This window comes from Erpetoichthys calabaricus, chromosome 12 (genome assembly GCF_900747795.2).
Source record: "Erpetoichthys calabaricus chromosome 12, fErpCal1.3, whole genome shotgun sequence".
Classification (NCBI taxonomy): Eukaryota; Metazoa; Chordata; class Cladistia; order Polypteriformes; family Polypteridae; genus Erpetoichthys; species Erpetoichthys calabaricus.
In genome coordinates, this window is record NC_041405.2 from 149,580,378 (window position 1) to 149,601,060 (window position 20,683).

Sequence of the window (20,683 nt, forward strand, 5' to 3'; positions counted from 1 at the left end):
TGACATGCGGAACAGCGTCCCAAAGCAATCGCAGTCTCCCAGCGCTGTAGCAGTTCGCCGTAAAAGTTCACAGACATGCTATAAGTGCCTGCCATCGATGGGTGATACAAGGAACAAGGAACATTATAAATTCGCAGGGCACAATACTACTTGGCCACGGCCCTGCCTGACTGCTGTGTCTGTGCATAGGACAGTGGCAGATCCCGTTACAATAAATAACCGCGCTGTTGCTGTTTCAAGCTGAATAAAGCTGGTGTTGCTGAAGTACTGAGACTCAGCTTTGTGTTTTCGGGTGTAAGACGGGGACTCGCACGTCACAGCACAAACACACACACACGCAGTCACAATGCTGTAGTAAACAGTATACGCTTGTACAGATGTGGACTATATGAGTGACAGAGTTAAGGCTCTAGAAACTGCAATTAAATACATTGAGCAACAAGAAGAAGCTACAGGAATCGACAAAATGATGCTGCAAAGATGGCGAGACTTGGCAGCAAAGAAATGGCACTCGTCAGGAAAGCAGACTACGATCAAACATTTTTTAAAATCATCACAGGACTGAACTTTTTAAGTACAGTACATAATGTATTTAACTTCAGACAAGTCTGTAACTGTAAGTTCATTTTTTCAGTTAATTTTTTCTGTTGTTTTGTTGTAAAACATGATTATTAGGTTCGTAATGTGTAAAATTATAACATAGTTTGACATTTAATAGGCTTTTTCTTAACACCTCCCATTAATCCGACATTGTTTTCCTTTGTTCATAGAAAAAATACAAATACAATAGAGTCTCGCTTATCCGAAATAAACGGGCCGGCAGAATGTCGGATAAGCGAGACTCTACTGTATTTGTATTTTATCTTTGAACAAAGGACTTCTAACATTTTCCTGGAAAATGTAATTAATAATAAAAGTGTCCAATAGAAACTCATCAGAAAATGAACAAACCAAAATAATCTTAAACAATAATGATTTATAGCATTTGCCAAAGAAGAGGTATAAAAACTGAACCACCACTAAATATCAAAATGAACCTAACTTTGCCTTGTATTGCAACATTCACAGTAAGCCTCATCACACCATGCTCTGTGCTGTGTGAAAAATTAATAAACATCTACGAAAAATACAGTAAAGATCCTTCTCCACTTCCTTGCTCATAAGGCTGATGAAAATTAGCTCTAATTTAAGACATTACTTTAAAGCTCCTCTTGAATAAAACAAGCATTTGATCATGCAAGTATGAAATAACATACCATAAAAATATTCTTATCCTGCTCAATCCAGCTTAGGTCTGGAGGGCGGGAGAGTGTGCTTCAGAAATGCAAACAATAAATGATGCTGAAGAATTATAAGATTATTTAAATACACATAAATACTTTTTCAAAACCACTTAATCCAATTTACGGTCAACTTTTTAAACAGCACATAACCGCATTTACCATTCATTATACTAAATGGAATACTGTACTGCTCATTACCTACTTAAGTCACTATTTTGAACTAAAACTGTCAATCACCATGACCAGCTTTAACAAGTCCCACCATGCCTAATAGATAAAAGCAAAACAGGACACCAGGTCCTCATAACTTACCACTCATTGCTAAGGGCTCCTGCCAACCACTTGTTCACCTCAAACCTGTTATCCAGAAAGTTTGCAATGAAACAAAGTGAGCTCTGTTTCTACTACACATTGCTGTTAGCTCATCAAACATGAAAGGGCTATCATGTCTCCACCTCTGACCTTCAGATAAGTGAGCTTGCACTGGGTCTGTGACAACAAAGTAAATCAAGAGGCACATGGAGCCTATAAAATCACAACCACCTGAAAACAAACTGAGGTGACACATTTCAGAACTTGACTTACACACTGCTCTGGTAAGCTTTGAGACAAGAACTTCATGCTTGCAGTTAGCAACCACTTCTCTTTTAAAAAAAAAAACACAATTTGCAAAAAGCATTTTACAGAAAAGGTTCACTGTAGTACATATGTGTCATTGGTATTTCTGAACCTTTACTTTAAAATGGTTTTTCAAAACAGGTAGCGCAATTAGAAATGCTCAAAGCTGCTTACTGTACCTAATGACCAAGATCTTATTTTTCTCTGTAGCATGTAGTGGATAATACTTTTAAGCTTCCAATGGAAATGAAAATGATGATAATGTTAGTTGTTTTTGCATGCAGCAATGAACACTGGTAAAGAGACATTTAGCTTCATAGCTATAAAAGCAATGCATTATCAAGCCTTTATTTTCTAACCTGTCCTTAAAATGTGAAATTGGGACATTAAACAATGATCAGCTATTAAGATGGAGTTCACTAAATGTTGACTGTCTATTAAGTACCTTCCATAGAAGTCTTGAAAAAGTACACATTTTCATTTCATCTCCTATGCAAAATAACCCCAATGTGTTTGACATTCCATCAGTAGATTTTGATCTGTCATTTCTTGACAACTTAAAAGATAGAGAAATTCAGAAGTTCTTGTAAGTTTTTCGAGCGTACCTCCTAAACTCTTTTGTAAAATCACTACTGACACTGCAAGATTAAGTCTCCACTCATTTATATGTTCAAACAGAATGAGCACATTCTCCCAAATTGACATGCCACAATGTGGGTGCTCAGACAATACCTGTACAGACCTAACAATAAAGCTTTACCATTCAAAACAACACTATAGCCACAGGGCTCTCAAAATTTCAAAAAAGACATGCGTTGCTGGCTCTTGTACTGTGCCCTGAAAGTACAACAAAGAAAAAAGACAACAGTATGTGAACATATTACAGTACATATTTTACAGAGAGAATAGGAGGTATGTAATCTATGTATTTTGCCATAGTGTGTATTTATTTAAGGTTTCTTCATTAAATGTTTCCTAAGATGCTTTTGTCATTGGTATATGTGTTAATATACGAGAGTTAGCTTTTCTGACATCAAAATTGAAAATCAGCATGACTGCATTCCCTAAACAATGAATTTCAGGAAATTTGATGGTGACATCAGAAAATTGACTTGTGAGGCTGCTCAAATTACAAGATAGCCAAGTAAAAATTCTGATATGACAGAAATTATTCTGATCGTACAACAGCCCAATCATAAGATGCCATAAGAATTGCAACTCCTCTTTTATTTTTTCTGTTTAGGACCCAATCAGAAAATCAGTTCATGACTGCAAATCAGGTTTAAAATTATGGCAAAAATCACACAGTGTTTGCCCAGCATTAGAGATCTATATTTATAATAAAGTTTCTGAAAGACACAAGACCATAATTGTCTCACAAATAAGAGAGTACCACCCAGTCCATCAAGCTGGATTGCCGAGTTACCCAATATCTCTTCCAGAAACCTTTTAAATGTTGCCTAAGTTTATTCTTTCACTCCATGACTCAGTAACTTTTTCTAAGTTAACATGGCCCTTTGTGTGAAAAGCTGCTTTCTGACCTCTGTCTTAAATTAAAGGCATTTACCCCTTATTTGCACAGATTTCCATTAATACGTTATTCACTATTTGACTTAAAATGGATCCTTCAGAATTGTTTATCAAAGTCTTTGATAATTTTGAAGAGTTTTTTTTAGGTCCCCATTTAGCTTTTTTTATTTCTTCTGCTTGCCAGAGCAGGGCTGGCCATTTAGTACAGATATGCACTTGGCCACTCTCGTCTGCATAATTCTACAGGTGCTGTATTTTTAGCACGGTGACTCCAAGGACTTCAAAGATGCTCTCACTAGTACAAACTTGAGTCTAAGCACGTAAAAAAGAACCTAGGAATTGTAGTGGACTCTTCCCTGTCTACATATAGACTGTATACAGAATCAGTTATAAAGGTTTACAGGATATTAGGTTTTATAGCATGATGTGCGGAGTACAAGTCAAATTACAAGTCAAATGACTCATAATGATTAAGATATATATCACAATAGTGAGGTCTCATCTGGAATACTGTGTGCCGTTTTGGTCTGCATATTCTAAAAAGACATACCTGCACCGGAGACACTACACAGAAAATCAAATGCAGTAAAACCTTGGATTGCAAGCAACTTGGTCTGTGAGTCTTTTGCAAGACAAGCTAAAATTTTTAATAAATTTTAACTTGATAAACGAGCGAGGTCTTGCAATACGAGTAGTACATATACACTTTGTCTACTGAGTGTCATGTGATCACAACTGAGCCAATGGTTTTTCTCCCTCTGCGGGATTGTGGGTAATCGTCTCCCATGCTTGGCTTCAGTCGGTGTGCCTCACTCATATAGTCAACATTCATACGAGACTATACTGTTTACTATAGTATTGTGACCATGCGTGTGTGTGTGTGTTGTAATGTGCGAGTCCCTGTCTTGCACCCCCAAAACAGAAAGCAGAGTCCCAACACTTTAGTAAAGCCAGCTTTTGAAACAGCAACAGCAAGGTTATTTATTGTAGAGGGATCTGCCACTCTCTTATACACAGGCACAGCAGTCAGGCAAGGTCGTGGCCAGGTTAGTGGCTAAGTAATACTGTGCCCTGCATTTATAATGTTCCTTGCATCCCCCATCGATATCAGGCGCTTATAGCATGACCGTGATCTTTTCAGATTCAATTTTGCGGCGAATTGCTACAGTGCTGGGAGCCTGCGGTTGCTTCGGGACGCTCTTCTGCGTGTCGTGCCTTTGGGGGGAGTCCCAAAAGAGTTTAGAAACCTTACAGTGCGTAAAGCATTTTTTTTATTTTGTGTCCAAATGTAATGACTCTTCGGGCAAAAGCAACTGTCATTGAAGAGGTTCCTTGTTAAAGTCGCAAAAAAAGAAAAAGATTCCAGTGAGCCAAAAGATAGCTGTGATTCCATTAGTTAGACTAAGAGTCATCCTGCACAATAACCTTCCTCTCTCTCGTCTCCCTCACACCAGCCACGATTCTTTTCAAAGGTAAAGTGCAGGTTAATTTGTTTGATGTATTTTTACTTTATATTTTGCATTAATCATTTTTATATGAATATTTTTTGATTGTGGAACAAATCATTCGAATTTCCATTACAGTGATCCCTCGCTATATCGTGCTTCGCCTTTCGCGGCTTCACTCCATCGCGGATTTTATATGTAAGCATATTTAAATATATATCGCGGATTTTTCGCTGCTTCGCGGGTTTCTGCAGACAATGGGTCTTTTAATTTCTGGTACATGCTTCCTCAGTTGGTTTGCCCAGTTGATTTCATACAAGGGACGCTATTAGCAGATGGCTGAGAAGCTACCCAGCTTACTTTCTCTCTCTCTCTCTCTTGCGCTGACGTAGGGGGGTGTGAGCAGGGGGGCTGTGTGCAGCTGCTTCCTGAAGGACATGCTGCATGGTGCTTCGCATACTTAAAAGCTCAAAGGGCACGTATTGATTTTTGACTTTGTTTTTCTGTGGCTCTCTCTCTCTCTCTTCCTGCTCCTGACAGAGGGGGTGTGAGCTGCCGCCTTCAACAGCTTTGTACCGGCGGTGCTTCGCATACTTAAAAGCCAAAAAGCCCTATTGATTTTTTTTTTGACTGCTTGCTTTGCACTCCTTTGAAAAGGAAGATATGTTTGCATTCTTTTAATTGTGAGACAGAACTGTCATCTCTGTCTTGTCATGGAGCACAGTTTAAACTTTTGAAAAAGAGACAAATGTTTGTTTGCAGTGTTTGAATAACGTTCCTGTCTCTCTACAACCTCCTGTGTTTCTGCGCAAATCTGTGACCCAAGCATGACATTCTAAAAATAACCATATAAACATATGGTTTCTACTTCGCGGATTTTCCTATTTCGCGGGTGGCTCTGGAACGCAACCCCCGCGATGGAGGAGGGATTACTGTATTTCTTATGTGGAAATTCACTTTGATATACGAATACTTTGGATTACAAGCACGTTTCCGGAACGAATTACGCTTGCACACCAAGGCACCACTGTATACTAATTCCAGGACTGCAATATATGAGCTATGTGGAAAGACTGCAACAGCTGAACCGTTTTGGTTCAAGCAAATTGAGATTAAAAGGTAACATAAGTGAAGATTTAAATATTACAAATGGAATTAGTCCCTGCCACTACTTTAAACTACATATCAAACAGTGTGGTTGACAGTAGCAGTTTAGGGATCTTCAAATATCAAACTGCTGTTACCTTCTAGAAATTAGATAAGCAGAATTAGAAAACATTATAGGGTTGAATGGCCTGTCTTTGTCAAAATGAATTGTAATGCTGTAATTGTGTTTCCCTTTAAATTATTTCTGTGCTTCTATAATCACATCAGTATTGGCTGATAATGGACTGAAAATAATTTATCAGCATTAGAATGAAATTAAAACTAGTTCTGATATACTGAGTCAACATCATGATCCTTTAATTACTTTCCAAAGATGAAAGATGCAGTAATGGATATGCTGCACAACTAAGAATGTGAAATTTGCTTTGTTAAAAAAACAGGTGTAATGGCAGGGGTATCCAACATAAACTTCCCCAGGGGATGGAATTTTCACTGACTAAATGCACCACAGGGAGTAACTTTGAATACCTGTGACAAGTCCAAAAAATGCATTCTAGAGACACTTTCATAATAGTGCAGATACGGTCAACAAAATGTAGCCTAAGGTCTTCCCCTGTACAAATGGTCAACTTCATGCAACATTTAGAGATTAAACAGTGTGGACTGCACACTGGACAAACACATATTCAGTTTTATATATTAAAACATGGGCTTTTAGCATAACGAATATCAACAACAGCAATATATAATTCATGTTTTGCCAAGGGGGCATGGTGGCGCAGTGGGTAGCGCTGCTGCCTCGCAGTTAGGAGACCCGGGTTTGCTTCCCAGGTCCTCCCTGCATGAAGTTTGCATGTTCTCCCTGTGCCTGGGTGGGTTTCCTCCGGGTACTCCTGTTTCCTCCCACAGTCCAAAGACATGCAGGTTAGGTGCATTGGCGATTCTAAATTGTGTGTGTGTGTGTGTGTGTGTGTGCATGCCCTGTGGTGGGCTGGCGCCCCGCCCAGGGTTTGTTTCCTGCCTTGTGCCCTATGTTGGATGGGATTGGCTTCAGCAGACCCCCGTGACCCTGTAGTTAGGATGTAGAGGGTTGAATAATGGATGGATGGATGCTTTGCCAAAGTCTTAACTGAAAAAAACAATAAAATAAATTTCACTGACCATCTACAAATGTGCGTTTTCAGTCAAGATCAAAGCACAATGCAACATTCTTAAATCCACATAATATATTTCAGGGGACCAGATGTTCTTGTTTTCAATCATCATTTTGGGACTACAGGCACTATAGTTAAAAACAAATTGCAAACTACCTCATCTACAGGATGTTTAGACATACTGCATTGAACTGCGTATGAACTTGAACTGTATTATTTATTTATTAATTTATTTTACAAACAAACATTTACACAAAGATGTTTCATAAACAGAACAACTGTGGGATTTTGATTTATTTTTTGAATTATAATTCTATGCATTTTGTCTAAGTTTATGCATATTATATCATAGTGCATAACTCACATTAAAAACTTAAGTTACATGACCAGTTATTTTGTAAATTAGAGGCCTGATAGGATGCATCTTTCATTAGGGGAACTGCATACAATACAGACACACATTATTGACAAGGTAATCCATTTTTTAACATACTTCATGATTAAAGCTTTTAAGTAAAGCCATCAATCATTAGAATGATTAGCCAGTTACCACTGAGTAACATCACAGGGTTAAACATCCCACATGGGAATACTAGCATGAAAGACGAAACCGTCTAATGATAAGAGAGAGACTCCACTCCATCAGAAAGACTTCATTCAGTTGTACCCAAAAGACACTATCCATGCATTCTGAATTACAACTCACTGCCCTCAGATGCACATGCTCTCTCTCACTGAGACGCATGCATGTTCATTAGTATAATTTTTTTAACTAATTGATGTGAAGCTTTTCAACTTTGAAACAGAGGTGTATTTTTATACAATCTTTAAATCTTTATACAAAGATTTTGTTATTATTCATTATTGCTACTAATATTCACGTTTGCTAATAAATATTGATTTGCTTTGCATTTATATACTTTGTCTGCAAATTTTGACTGATTAAGGTAATAAAGTAAATACAGTACACCACGTGTGTGCAGATTGTTTTGTTACTTCTTTTTCTCAGGGATGGGGCAGAGAAAGGAAGTCTTCAATAAGTGAGCAGAATAGGAAGGAATAATGTGCCTTTGGTTAGTGGCAATAAAAAGGTGCATTAGCCTCTAGTGTTTAGGGGACACCTGTCTGGTCTGCTCAAACCAAACACAGCAAGCTCTTATCTAGAGTACTATGGAATGCAGTTTATTCAGGCATCACTCACAATCACTGCTTCAGTGCATGTATGTGTAATCACTTGACAATGGCTTTGGAATCAATACTTTGAAGAGTGAGGATAACATATTCTAGTATTTAAGGAATACTAAAATCAAAAAATACTGGGCAGCTCATTACAAAACATGTATGACTTCTCGAAAAAAAAAAAAAAAAAACTAAAAGAGCAGTAGAAAATTTTGAAAAAGAGCATTAATTTTAAATTCATTCATTTCCAGACATATTTATTCAAATACTGGGTCAAAGAGTATTTTATTTCAGTTCACCAAATGTATTAATGTGTCAGAGAGGGTGCAGAATGCGGATGTATAACTGCAATTAGAGTTGTCTTGGAGACAGTAAGAAAGTTCTGCTACTTAGATAACATGTTGAGTGCAAACAGAAGTGTGGGAACATCAGTGATGGCCACTTTGAGTGGCACATATAAGAAATTCTGGGAGATCGACTCCATTCAAAGTCAGAATAGAGCATATCTGACATTGAAGGGTGAACTTTATGAAAACTGTGCAGGAGTAGCATAGGAGTGGGACATAGCCAAAGCCAGAAAAACATGAAGCAAAGCTAGAAAGAACAGAGATGAGAATAATCAGGTGACTGTATGGAGTACCACAAAGTGAGAAGTAGATGAATGCTTAGTTAGGAAAAAAAAAAATTGGTGTGCAGGCAAAAGGTGTAGTGTGGAGGAGAAATAGACTAGGGTGGTTTGGGTATATGTAGTGAAAGGCAGAGGAGGACTGGCTGAAGAGGTACATAAAAGTGGAGGTGGGGGGAATGAAGCCCAAAAGGAGATCAAAATGATGTGATTACAGGTGGTGTCAGACCCATCCATCCATCCATTTTCCAACCCACTGAATCCAAACACAGGGTCACGGGGGTCTGCTGGAGCCAATCCCAGCCAACACAGGGCACAAGGCAGGAACCAATCCCAGGCAGGGTGCCAACCCACCGCGGGACCCATTCTTGTTACATTAAATTATACTCAGGCACATTGAGATTAGAGGAAAACTATTTAGGGGAAACTAGCTAATCTGGGTAGAAAATGGCTTTTAAATTATTTCTCTCTCTCTCTCTCTTATTAATTGACTCCCTATTACTTGTTTCTCTGTTCTAAAGGGTTCAGCAGTATGTTTTGTGCTTAAAATATTTATATGCCAGCTGGCTGTGATAGAATCCAGGTCAAACTGCATCAAATTGACCATCACAACAGTACACCAAAACCTCCACTATTTACTTTACATATCTGTTCTGATCTCTTTCTTTTTTGTCTCTCTTCTAACTTTTTCCTTCTGAGTCCATAATGATAATAATAATGATAAATTAGACTGGACTGCCAATACTGATGCGCTGTGCAAGAAAGGACAAAGCCGGTTATACTTCCTTAGAAGGCTGGCTTCCTTCAACATCTGCAATAAGATGCTGCAGATGTTCTATCAAACAGTTGTGGCGAGCGCCCTCTTCTACGCAGTGGTGTGCTGGGGAGGCAGCATTAAGAGGAAAGACGCCTCACGCCTGGACAAACTGGTGAGGAAGGCAGGCTCTATTGTTGGCATGGAGCTGGACAGTTTAACATCTGTGGCAGAGCGAAGGGCGCTCAGCAGGCTCCTATCAATTATGGAGAATCCACTGCATCCACTAAATAATGTCATCTCCAGACAGAAGAGCAGCTTCAGCGACAGACTGCTGTCACTGTCCTGCTCCACAGACAGATTGAGGAGATCGTTCCTCCCCCAAACTATGCGACTCTTTAATTCCACCAGGGGGGGTAAACGTTAATATTTAACATTATACATAGTTATTGTCTGTTTTTTTTTTTTTCACCTGTATTATTATCATTCTTTAATTTAATATTATTTATTGTATCAGTATGCTGCTGCTGAAGAATGTGAATTTCCCATTGGGATTAATAAAGTATCTATCTATCTATCTATCATACTCTATGAGCTCCTGGCCATGTGGATGATTTAAACCCCATTCCAAAATTAGTTCTAGTCAAATACTGGAATCATTTCCAGGGTCAGGGTCAGCTTTTGATTCGTCTTAGGAACACCAAGTTAGAATTCCCTGAAGTAACTTCCGGCGACCCATCCAACAGGAGCCTTTACTTTAGAGGCCTGGTCCTTTAAATGCAACTAGATATCCAACTGTTTTCTCTGCTGATGGATAAGCATGATACCATATGAACTGTTCTGAGGCAGGATTGCCAGAAAGTGTTGCAATCTATGACATTTTCTTTCTGACCCAAAACTTCTCTCTGGACAGTGGACCAGGCATCTCTGCCCACTACTTAAGCCACCTTTCCTCTAGCATCTAGGGCAAACACATTCTGGTCCCCCTTTTGAGTCTACAATGACATATGGTACAACTCTGCTGCTAACAGTTTCAAAGTTTTTGGCAGAAATTATTATTTTCTTTTTATATGCTATCTTGATGGCAGTAAATGTGTTAAGATGACAAATGTGAATAAGGATTTATCTTTAAATTTTTTTAAGTTCTTTCTGCTACTTAAAATTTCAATTAGTACTGAACAGGTTACAACTTGAAACAAAACAGCTCATGCTAAATGTCATTTTTTAATTATTACTATAAACCAGACAATGCCTTAAAAGTCAGCTACTGAGCCAGTAATATCAACTTACTACTCTGGATGAGTTACCAAAGCTTATTATTGCGAAAACAAGTGGTATTTACACAGTATATCCGTACAGAATGACAACTCTATAATTAAAGAAAGCCTACACATATTATTTTAGTCTTTTCCGTTGTGTTTCTTACCACAAACATAGGCACTGCATTTTACATATAACTGCAAGGTAGAACTATTTTTTCAAGTCACAGTACCACACACAATAATAATTATTGCTGTAACGTATCAACTAGCTGAAAGACATATTACCTATAAACTTAAAAAAAATTTACTAGAAGGTTACCTACTGTAAGCTATTTTGATCAAGCTTCAGCCTACTGAAACATACTGTACATAAGGTGCCATGAAAAACCATTTCCCTTCATTTCCTCTGTTTTTGCAAATTTTTGAAATTGAACAGGGTCAAATTAAGTGGAAGTTTATGTTGAGCAGGAATTGGGGTAATGAAATTATAACCTTAAAATTGGTTGATTTTACTGGAAACAATTACTTTTTCACAGTTTTCATACTGGTGTTGAATAATTTTGTTTATTTAATAAATCACATAGCTAAAATGTGTTGTTTGCTAAGATGCCCTTTAATATTATATTTTAGTTGAAGACATTCAGTGGCAAAAAATTGCAGTAACAGTGGGAATCAGAAAGAGTGCTAGTACTTCTTCATAGCATTATAATTGAATTTTATTACAGTACATTTTCCAAGATTAAAAAGGGATTGAATTTCACTTATGTGAGTTACATTTATTATTTAAATATTCCACCCAGTTTAACTTGATAAAGAAGGATGTGAGTTAGAAACAAATGATTCATACATGATTTGACAGCAAGAAAAGAGTTGCAATTGCTTGTGTATCTCACAGTGAAATAAGGTTGTCAGAAATAACAGATCGTGGATTTTGTACATAGCCCAGATAAGGGTACCGAGTCTTAATGTTCATCCTCTGAATGAAACAGATTTGTCTAAAGTTGCCAATCCATCCATTCATTCATTCTTTCCTCTGACCAGCTTATCTAATTCAGGGTTGCCAGGATCCTATGCCTATTAATAATGCAACAATGGGCACACAGCTAGAACCAAATCTGTATGCAGTGTCCATCCACTACAGGGCACACTCCTGCACATACCACACTTACTCAGGAGCAACAATTTGAAATTGTCAGTTAATCCTTCTTGTACAACTTTGAAACTCCATGTAGGAAAAAGGAGAATGTGGAAAGTCCACACAAGAAGTACCAGATAAAGTTGTAGCAAGAAAAATGAAACAATTTTCAAACTAAGTGGCTATCTTTGTACCTGGGGCTAGTCTACAATTGTGACAAGATTCATGTATCTCAGCTCATAATGCTGCTTTACAGCATGAGACACACCTCTCTGACGTTCAGATACCTAATGTGTTAGTAACAGCTCAGACTTTTAGGGCCATGCAGTGGTGGGGATGCTATAACAGGCTGTATTATATTTGTGGCACTGGTTAGGTTTTTGAGGTCAAAGCTGTGTTCATTAGTACAGCAGTTAAAATGTGACAAAAACCATAAAGGATATAGAACACATATTCGAATGATGTAAGAGCAACAGAGATACAGTCCTCAATTATGTGCAATTACAGCAGTTAAGGTTAGTCCTATTTTTATGGCTAATTCTGGAGGAGTTCATAAGCATAAGCAACAGAAACATCTGACACAGCATACAGACACTGATTTTACAGGAATACTGAAATAATGGATTGATCTTCGGTTGATTTTAAATTCACAGTGGGGATACGTATAAAAAAGGAAGAGATTTGGAAAATTAGAGTGTCTGTTGTTTGTGACATTTTAAATCATCATTACTTTAGCCTGCCCATCAAATCTTATGAACTGTCTGCGCTTATAGCGGACCATAGAGCATACAACTATGGTGGTATTTTGTGCTTAATGAAGAGCTGCCTTAAACCAGAAAGGTATGACACTGTTTAAATGCTAAACAGATTTCATCTTATTCAAGCAGAGAGAGACCCATTGTGGTATAGAAAAAAATACAGGTAGGGGACTCGTCATCTACATGAATGAGAGATGGTGTAAAAGGGAGCATATTACAAAAAAAATTACAGTTAAAACTAAAGATTCCAATTCAAACACTGAAATTCTGTCTGTCAGAATTCATCCATGTTGTTCTCCCAGGGAGATAAAACTACATCATCCTTATTAATGTTTATATGATTCATTCTATCACCAACACTTTAATAATGATGACTCACTCTGACCCTGCAGTTAAATGTGGTAACTTTAACCATGTGACTTTGGAACAAATGATGACAAATTTCTATCAGTTTGTGACTGATTCCACTTGAGGAAATAACAAGCTGGATCTGCTGTATTCAAATATTAAAGATGCATTTACAGTGCATCCGGAAAGTATTTACAGCGCATCACTTTTTCCACATTTTGTTATGTTACAGCCTTATTCCAAAATGGATTAAATTCATTTTTTTCCTCAGAATTCTACACACAACACCCCATAATGACAACGTGATTAAAGTTTACTTTAGATTTTTGCAAATTTATTAAAAATAAAAAAATTGAGAAAGCACATGTACATAAGTATTCACAGCCTTTGCCATGAAGCTCAAAATTGAGCTCAGGTGCATCCTGTTTCCCCTGATCATCCTTGAGATGTTTCTGCAGCTTAATTGGAGTCCACCTGTGGTAAATTCAGTTGACTGGACATGATTTGGAAAGGCACACACTTGTCTATATAAGGTCCCACAGTTGACAGTTCATGTCAGAGCATAAACCAAGCATGAAGTCAAAGGAACTGTCTGTAGACCTCAGAGACAGGATTGTCTCGAGGTACAAATCTGGGGAAGGTTACAGAAAAATTTCTGCTGCTTTGAAGGTCCCAGTGAGCACAGTGGCCTCCATCATCCATAAGTGGAAGAAGTTCGAAACCACCAGGATTCTTCCTAGAGCTGGCTGGCCATCTAAACTGAGCAATCGGGGAGAAGGGCCTTAGTCAGGGAGGTGACCAAGAACCCGATGGTCACTCTGTTAGAGCTCCAGAGGTCCTCTGTGGAGAGAGGAGAACCTTCCAGAAGGACAACCATCTCTGCAGCAATCCATCAATCAGGCCTGTATGGTAGAGTGGCCAGACGGAAGCCACTCCTTAGTAAAAGGCACATGGCAGCCCGCCTGGAGTTTGCCAAAAGGCACCTGAAGGACTCTCAGACCATGAGAAAGAAAATTCTCTGGTCTGATGAGACAAAGATTGAACTCTTTGGTGTGAATGCCAGGCGTCACATTTGGAGGAAACCAGCACCGCTCATCACCAGGCCAATACCATCCCTACAGTGAAGCATGGTGGTGGCAGCATCATGCTGTGGGGATATTTTTCAGTGGCAGGAACTGGGAGACTAGTCAGGATAAAGGGAAAGATGACTGCAGCAATGTACAGAGACATCCTGGATGAAAACCTGCTCCAGAGCGCTCTTGACCTCAGACTGGGGCGATGGTTCATCTTTCAGCAGGACAACGACCCTAAGCACACAGCCAAGATATCAAAGGAATGACTTCAGGACAACTCTGTGAATGTCCTTGAGTGGCCCAGCCAGAGCCCAGACTTGAATCCGATTGAATATGTCTGGAGAGATCTTAAAATGGCTGTGCACCGACGCTTCCCATCCAACCTGTTGGAGCTTGAGAGGTGCTGCAAAGAGGAATGGGTGAAACTGGCCAAGGATAGGTGTGCCAAGCTTGTGGCATCACATTCAAAAAGACTTGAGGCTGTAATTGCTGCCAAAGGTGCATCGACAAAGTATTGAGCAAAGGCTGTGAATACTTATGTACATGTGATTTCTCAGTTTTTTTTATTTTTAATAAATTTGCTAAAACCTCAAGTAAACTTTTTTCACGTTGTCATTATGGGGTGTTGTGTGTAGAATTCTGAGGAAAAAATGAATTTAATCCATTTTGGAATAAGGCTGTAACATAACAAAATGTGGAAAAAGTGATGCGCTGTGAATACTTTCCGGATGCACTGTAAGTGTAATCTACTTGAGAAAAGTGGCAGAACACACCGTGCATCGTAGATTGTTGCATAAGGGGCTCCGTAGTCGCAGAGGAGTCTGAGTGCCCATGCTGATCAATATCCACCATCAAAAATGCCTACAATGGGCACATGAGCCTCAGAACTGCACCATGGAGCAATAGCGATTGTAGTGTGATGATCTGGGCTATGTTTAGGAACCCTTGGTTCCTAGCATTCATGTGGATGTTACTTTGAAACCACTTACCTAAACATTGCTTCATACCACATATACCGCTTCAAAGCAATGATATTCTCTGATGGCAGCAGCCTCTTTCAACATGATAATAAGCCTTACTACACTGCAAAAATTGCTCTGGAATGATTTGAGGAACATGGCAATGAGTTCAAGGTATTGACTTGACCTTCAAATTCCTCAGATCTCAATCTGATTGAGCATCTTTGGGACATGCTGAAAGAGCAAGTCTGATCCATGGAGGCCCTACTTTGCCACTTACAGGAATTAAAGGATATGGAGCTAACATCTTGGGTCTAAACACCACAGAACACCTTCAAAGGTCTGTGGCGTCCATGCCTCAATGTTCCAGAGCTTTTTTGGAGACACAGAGGGGACGTATATAACAATAGGCAGTTCGTTTTACTGTTGTGCCGAATCAGAGCATTTTATATATCTCTCTCTCTCTCTCTCTGTGTATATCTACATGTCTATCTATCTATCTCTCTCTATATATATAATCTATCTATCTATATTACACACTAGCTCCACCCCGCAGCTCCACTGCGAAGTAGTGATACACGGCAAACTTTAAAAATCAATAAACAAACAGGTATCACTAGCTAAGTGGAGGTAAGTTACACTCCATAACGCAGAGGTAGCTGGAATCAAACAAAGGCTGGTGCGTGAGTGAGGAGGGCCCGGCCCAGCTCTCTACTCCTGACATCACGCTTCCCCCTCCCCTTGGCCCACAGCCTCTGTCTCAGATTAACACGAATATATCGCTCATGCAAGCGAACTATGATTCTTAGCATGATGAGAGAAGTCACAAAATCAAGCGGAATGTGCAAGCAAATTATAGAAAAAAACCCGATTTAAATCCATTAAGTAGTTCTTTTGTTCGTTAGCTAAGTGGAGGTAAGGTACACGCCGAGGCTGGAGCATGAGTGAGGAGAGCCCTGCCCCCCTCCCCTCAGTCCGCTTTGTGTCTCTAGGATTCACACAAATAAAATCAGTACCACAAGTGAACTATGATACTTAGTGCAATGAGAGAAGTCGCAAAATCAATTGGAATGTTCAAGCAAATTATAGAAAAAACCCGATCTAAATCCATAGTTCTCTCGTGAAAAGCGGACAGACATTGAATTTTATATATACAGTATATATACAGTATATATACAGTATATATTAGTGCTGGGCGGTATGACAAAAATTCTATATCACGGTATTTTCCAAAATTGTACCAGTTTCAAGGTATTCAACGGTATTTTTTTCCCATGCATGAGTTAACCACATTTTCCACTGCAATTACTGCTAAGTAATAACTAAGAATAACCTATTCCACTGTCATGAGACTTGTACATTGTATAAAAAAAAATTTTAATGTGCACACAGGTGTTAATACAGGTTTGCATGGCCCCGTAAACTGATAGTTTTCAGAGGGGTGGCACTAATGAAGAGAAGGAATCACATTGCATGACAGTTGCTGTCAAAATATAGAATCTTTTTATTGAACAAATTTTGCAAACAACTTAAACTAAAATTTTGACAACAAATTGTCAACCATCCAAAGAGGCGTTTAGACTTAGTAAAATATCCAGAGGTGCTTGTCAAAAGTTGTATTGCACTGAACATGTCTTAGAAAAGGAATAAATAGTAAATATTTTTTGAAAACCAACTAGACTTTCTGTTAATGTTAACAATCTCTGTCCACTGACACGTTAACGTGACTTTTTAAACAACTTTACCATCATTAAACTGCATAATATTTAAACTAATAAATAATAACAATAAAATAAATAATAGTGCAACTTCCAGTACTAATACCATTACTTCAAAACTTCAAGCCCAGGTACATTACACAGTATTTACCAAAATAAAATAAAATAAAACAAGTGCAACTTGGTTATGACATCTTTACCAACTGAACTGTCATTAAGGCAAATTGCATTAATATGGACCTTGCTTCAAACTAAGCCATATACATAAATAATAAAACTGCCACTTGCATTTACAATACTATTTGTGGTTAGTGGGTCCACGGGTTCAAAAAAAAAAAAAAAAAAAAAAAAGGTCAGTTTATAAGTCAGTTCACTGTGTCAGTCTCCGTGGGCACGACTGCACGACCACAGGGAGCTGATGAGGTGACTGGGGCGAGTCGCACCCGATCATTCTCAATTGCTAGATCGGCTTACTGTGGCGTGTGAATAAGGCACTGCGCCCACGGACATGTACATTTATAGGCCGGCAAGATAGGGGGAAGGAAAAAAGAAAAGATAGAACACAAGGAGGTTAAAGAAGGGAAAAATCAGTCATGGGAGACGATCCAGACACCAGGAACGTGAAGGCAGCACGAGCTGGGGCTCCATGAGGGACCGCAGGCTGAGGCGATCTAGGGGCTGGTTCACCCCACTGACTAAGCATGTAGAGTGGGACGAGCGAAATGTAAGACCTCCCAATGGATCTGAGGAGCGACTGAGTGAGCGCGAAGGAAGACGGGAGGTGTGCAAACCTCAGACGGTCTGGCTGCACAGTGTGGCGGCAACCAAGAGAGAGGGGTTGGCAGAAAGCAGTTCGTGCTGCAAAGGCTCCGCCAGCAACGCCAGTGAAGGGTGAGCCGTGGAGACAGAAGGTGGTGTGCTGCGATCAGGCGAGGAGAGAGACTGCACTTTAACCTCTATTTTAACGGATTTATTTATTATGGATTTTATTGCCACGTTACACTGGTTGTATGCATTTGCTATTTATTTGGGTACTGTATTTTTCTGAACATTACACAATGGACACTTTTGCTTTTACTTTTGACTGTTTTTAACAAAAGCACTTGAGCACTTTCCACCATCCCCTGGCTTCAATGAGATTTCTCAGCTCATCTCGGTCATAACTATCGACAGTGTTGGTTCAACAGACTCCCAGGTAGTCTGTAGGGGCCGGCATCGTCACACTATTACACAGTAACCAGATACATTACACAGTATTGAAAAAAAAAATAAAACAAGTACAACTTGGCTTGCAGTATTATCCAGTAGCATAGAAATAGTATTCACACATTTGAACATAATGGTTCACATCCGAACTTTTAAAAACAAAGTATCTTCAGACAACAGACACAGCACCTTTTTTCATCAAAAGGTCTTCTGTGTCATCGTGTTCATCTTAGTCGTCTGCTACAGCTTCCGTTTAGGAATGTTCTCTGTCCATTTTCACCGCTCAATACCTCCATTAACGCAAGTACTCCGTTGCATGCCTGTTTAGCGGTGCAGCAGTGAAAAAGGTCCTCCCTTAAACAGTTTCCCACTGCGCCACGTTCCGAACGTTGTTTAGGCTATTTAAACCGGTGTTCCGGTATAAAAAAATCCATATCATAACAAAAATAAAAAACACTTTTTGGTATGAACTGGTACACCTCTCAGCACTAATATTATAAAGAGAGAGATAGAGAAAGACAGATGTACACACACACACATATTTACAATTATTTCCTTTAAAGACATTTTAATCCAAGGTGACTTATAAAAGAGATCAATATCATTTTGTGGGACTGCTTGGGAACAACTGTTACAGGACAAGGGTAGAAAATTGATCATTATAAGTAAGAGCTCATTACAAAATACAAGCTAGTCACAATTACTAGGTTATTAAAACCTAACAGTTAATATCAGTTAGATAGAAATTCACCAACCAAGTGATTCTTCGAACATTGCCCATCATGGCCTCGTTCATTCTGGACCCCTAATCATCCCCAGTCTCGAACTGTCTTGTCTCTCTCACCCTTTCACCACCTAGTAGGTAATGTAGAGTGAGATTACTAGCTCAATAATGAGAGCTGTCACATCATCCAGGAGGGTGCTACACATTGGTGGTGGTTGAAGTGGTTCCTTTCTGTGTAGCACTTTGAGTGGCGAGAAAATCACTATATAAATGTAATTAATAATTATTATTATTATTAGCAGCAGACCTGATCGGTTGAGAAGAATCATAGCACCACACAAGTGTCCTCATACACAGGGCCCTCCATAACATTGTGGGACAAAGACACATTTTTCCTTGATTTATCCCTCCGCTCCACAGTTTAAAGTTACAAATCAAACAATTTCAGACATGATTAAACTGCACATTGCGGACTTCAATTTAAAGTATTTGCATACACTTTAGTCACACAATGTAGAAACGGTAACACTTCTAGTACATGGTCCTCCTATCTTATCTGATCAATTTCCAGGAAATGCCTCTAAACTCACTGGACACCACTACTATGACCCCAAACATACTGCTAGGAACATTCTTGAATAGCCAAACCAGTCACCCAATTTAAATCCAACTGAGAAGGTCATCCATATCCTCAAGAGAAACCTTAAGGGAACAAGCAGGAGCTGAAGATGGCAGCATTAGAAGAGAGAAGAGCCTCTGCACCTGGTGATGTCTTTGAATTTGCAGACTTTGAGCAGTCACTGCATGTGAGGGATACTAAACAAAGTACTAAATATAACTGCTGTGTTCCAAAATGTACCCATTGCCCTGAAATGGGGGGACTATGAGTAAAAAGCGTTGTCATTTCTAAATGGTGTGACCGAAATGTATGCAAACACCCCTAAGTGAGAATCTACAGGGTTCACTTTAATCACATCTGAATTGTTTTGTGATTTTAAACTGCAGAGCTGAGTGTTTAATCAAGAAAATATGTCCTTCTCTCAGACATTATGTTGGGCACTAGAAATATGTGCTGACCCAGTGATCTGTCTATAGGCGTGTAACAAGGATTTGAACGTACCATAACCATATATATATATATATATATATATATGTATCAATATACACACACACAAACACATAACACCTGTATATCTAAAGTAATAAGAATTACATTCCAAGTCATTAACAAAGTATGAATATTCCAGTTCATTTTCTACAATAGTCCCTCGTACCAATTATAATAACGCAACGCACGAAGCGTTATTAGTAAGGTACACACGACGGGGCTTCAAACAAGTTTTATTAAACAGTCTTTCACGTACCTGTCGCTCGTGCAGTCCCCACGCAGCAGTCTCAACGATAGGTCTTCGCTTCGAACTTTTTCCTTAATAGTCTCAGGTTTTCTTCAAGAAGACGCTGAGCGCACTCAGCTCCTAAACTGACGTCTCCCGGCACGAGCCAAAGAAGCGGCAAGAGCGCGTGGACAGAAGCGTGTGGTGTGGGCGGGCCGCAGAGCGGCACGGGAGGGGCGGGGTCGGGAGCGCGCAACTGTTTCTTCCTTTTCCTTCCTGTATTTACTGGATGCTGTCTGGCGTTGGCTGTGCGTGTTATTGCAGCCTTTTTAAGTCGTAGGAGGAGTTGCAAAACCAGGCTTTAAGATAAATAAATATTCATATCTGTTCATGGCCTATCACTCCACACCACAAGCTGGCAGTGACAACTGGAGGAAACGCGCATCTTTCGATGTAAGGTAAATGGTTCAC

At 39.2% G+C, this 20,683-nt stretch overlaps 1 protein-coding gene across 1 annotated transcript in view; it reads right to left on the reverse strand.

Annotated features, from left to right (window-relative positions):
• Positions 1-20,396, reverse strand: part of slc1a6 (solute carrier family 1 member 6) — a 69,775-nt gene extending 49,379 nt beyond the window's left edge. The window contains exon 1 of the mRNA XM_028816552.2: positions 20,243-20,396. The gene's annotated coding sequence lies outside the window, so the exon portion shown is untranslated. The remainder of the gene's footprint in view (positions 1-20,242) is intronic.
• Positions 20,397-20,683: the final 287 nt, after the last annotated feature.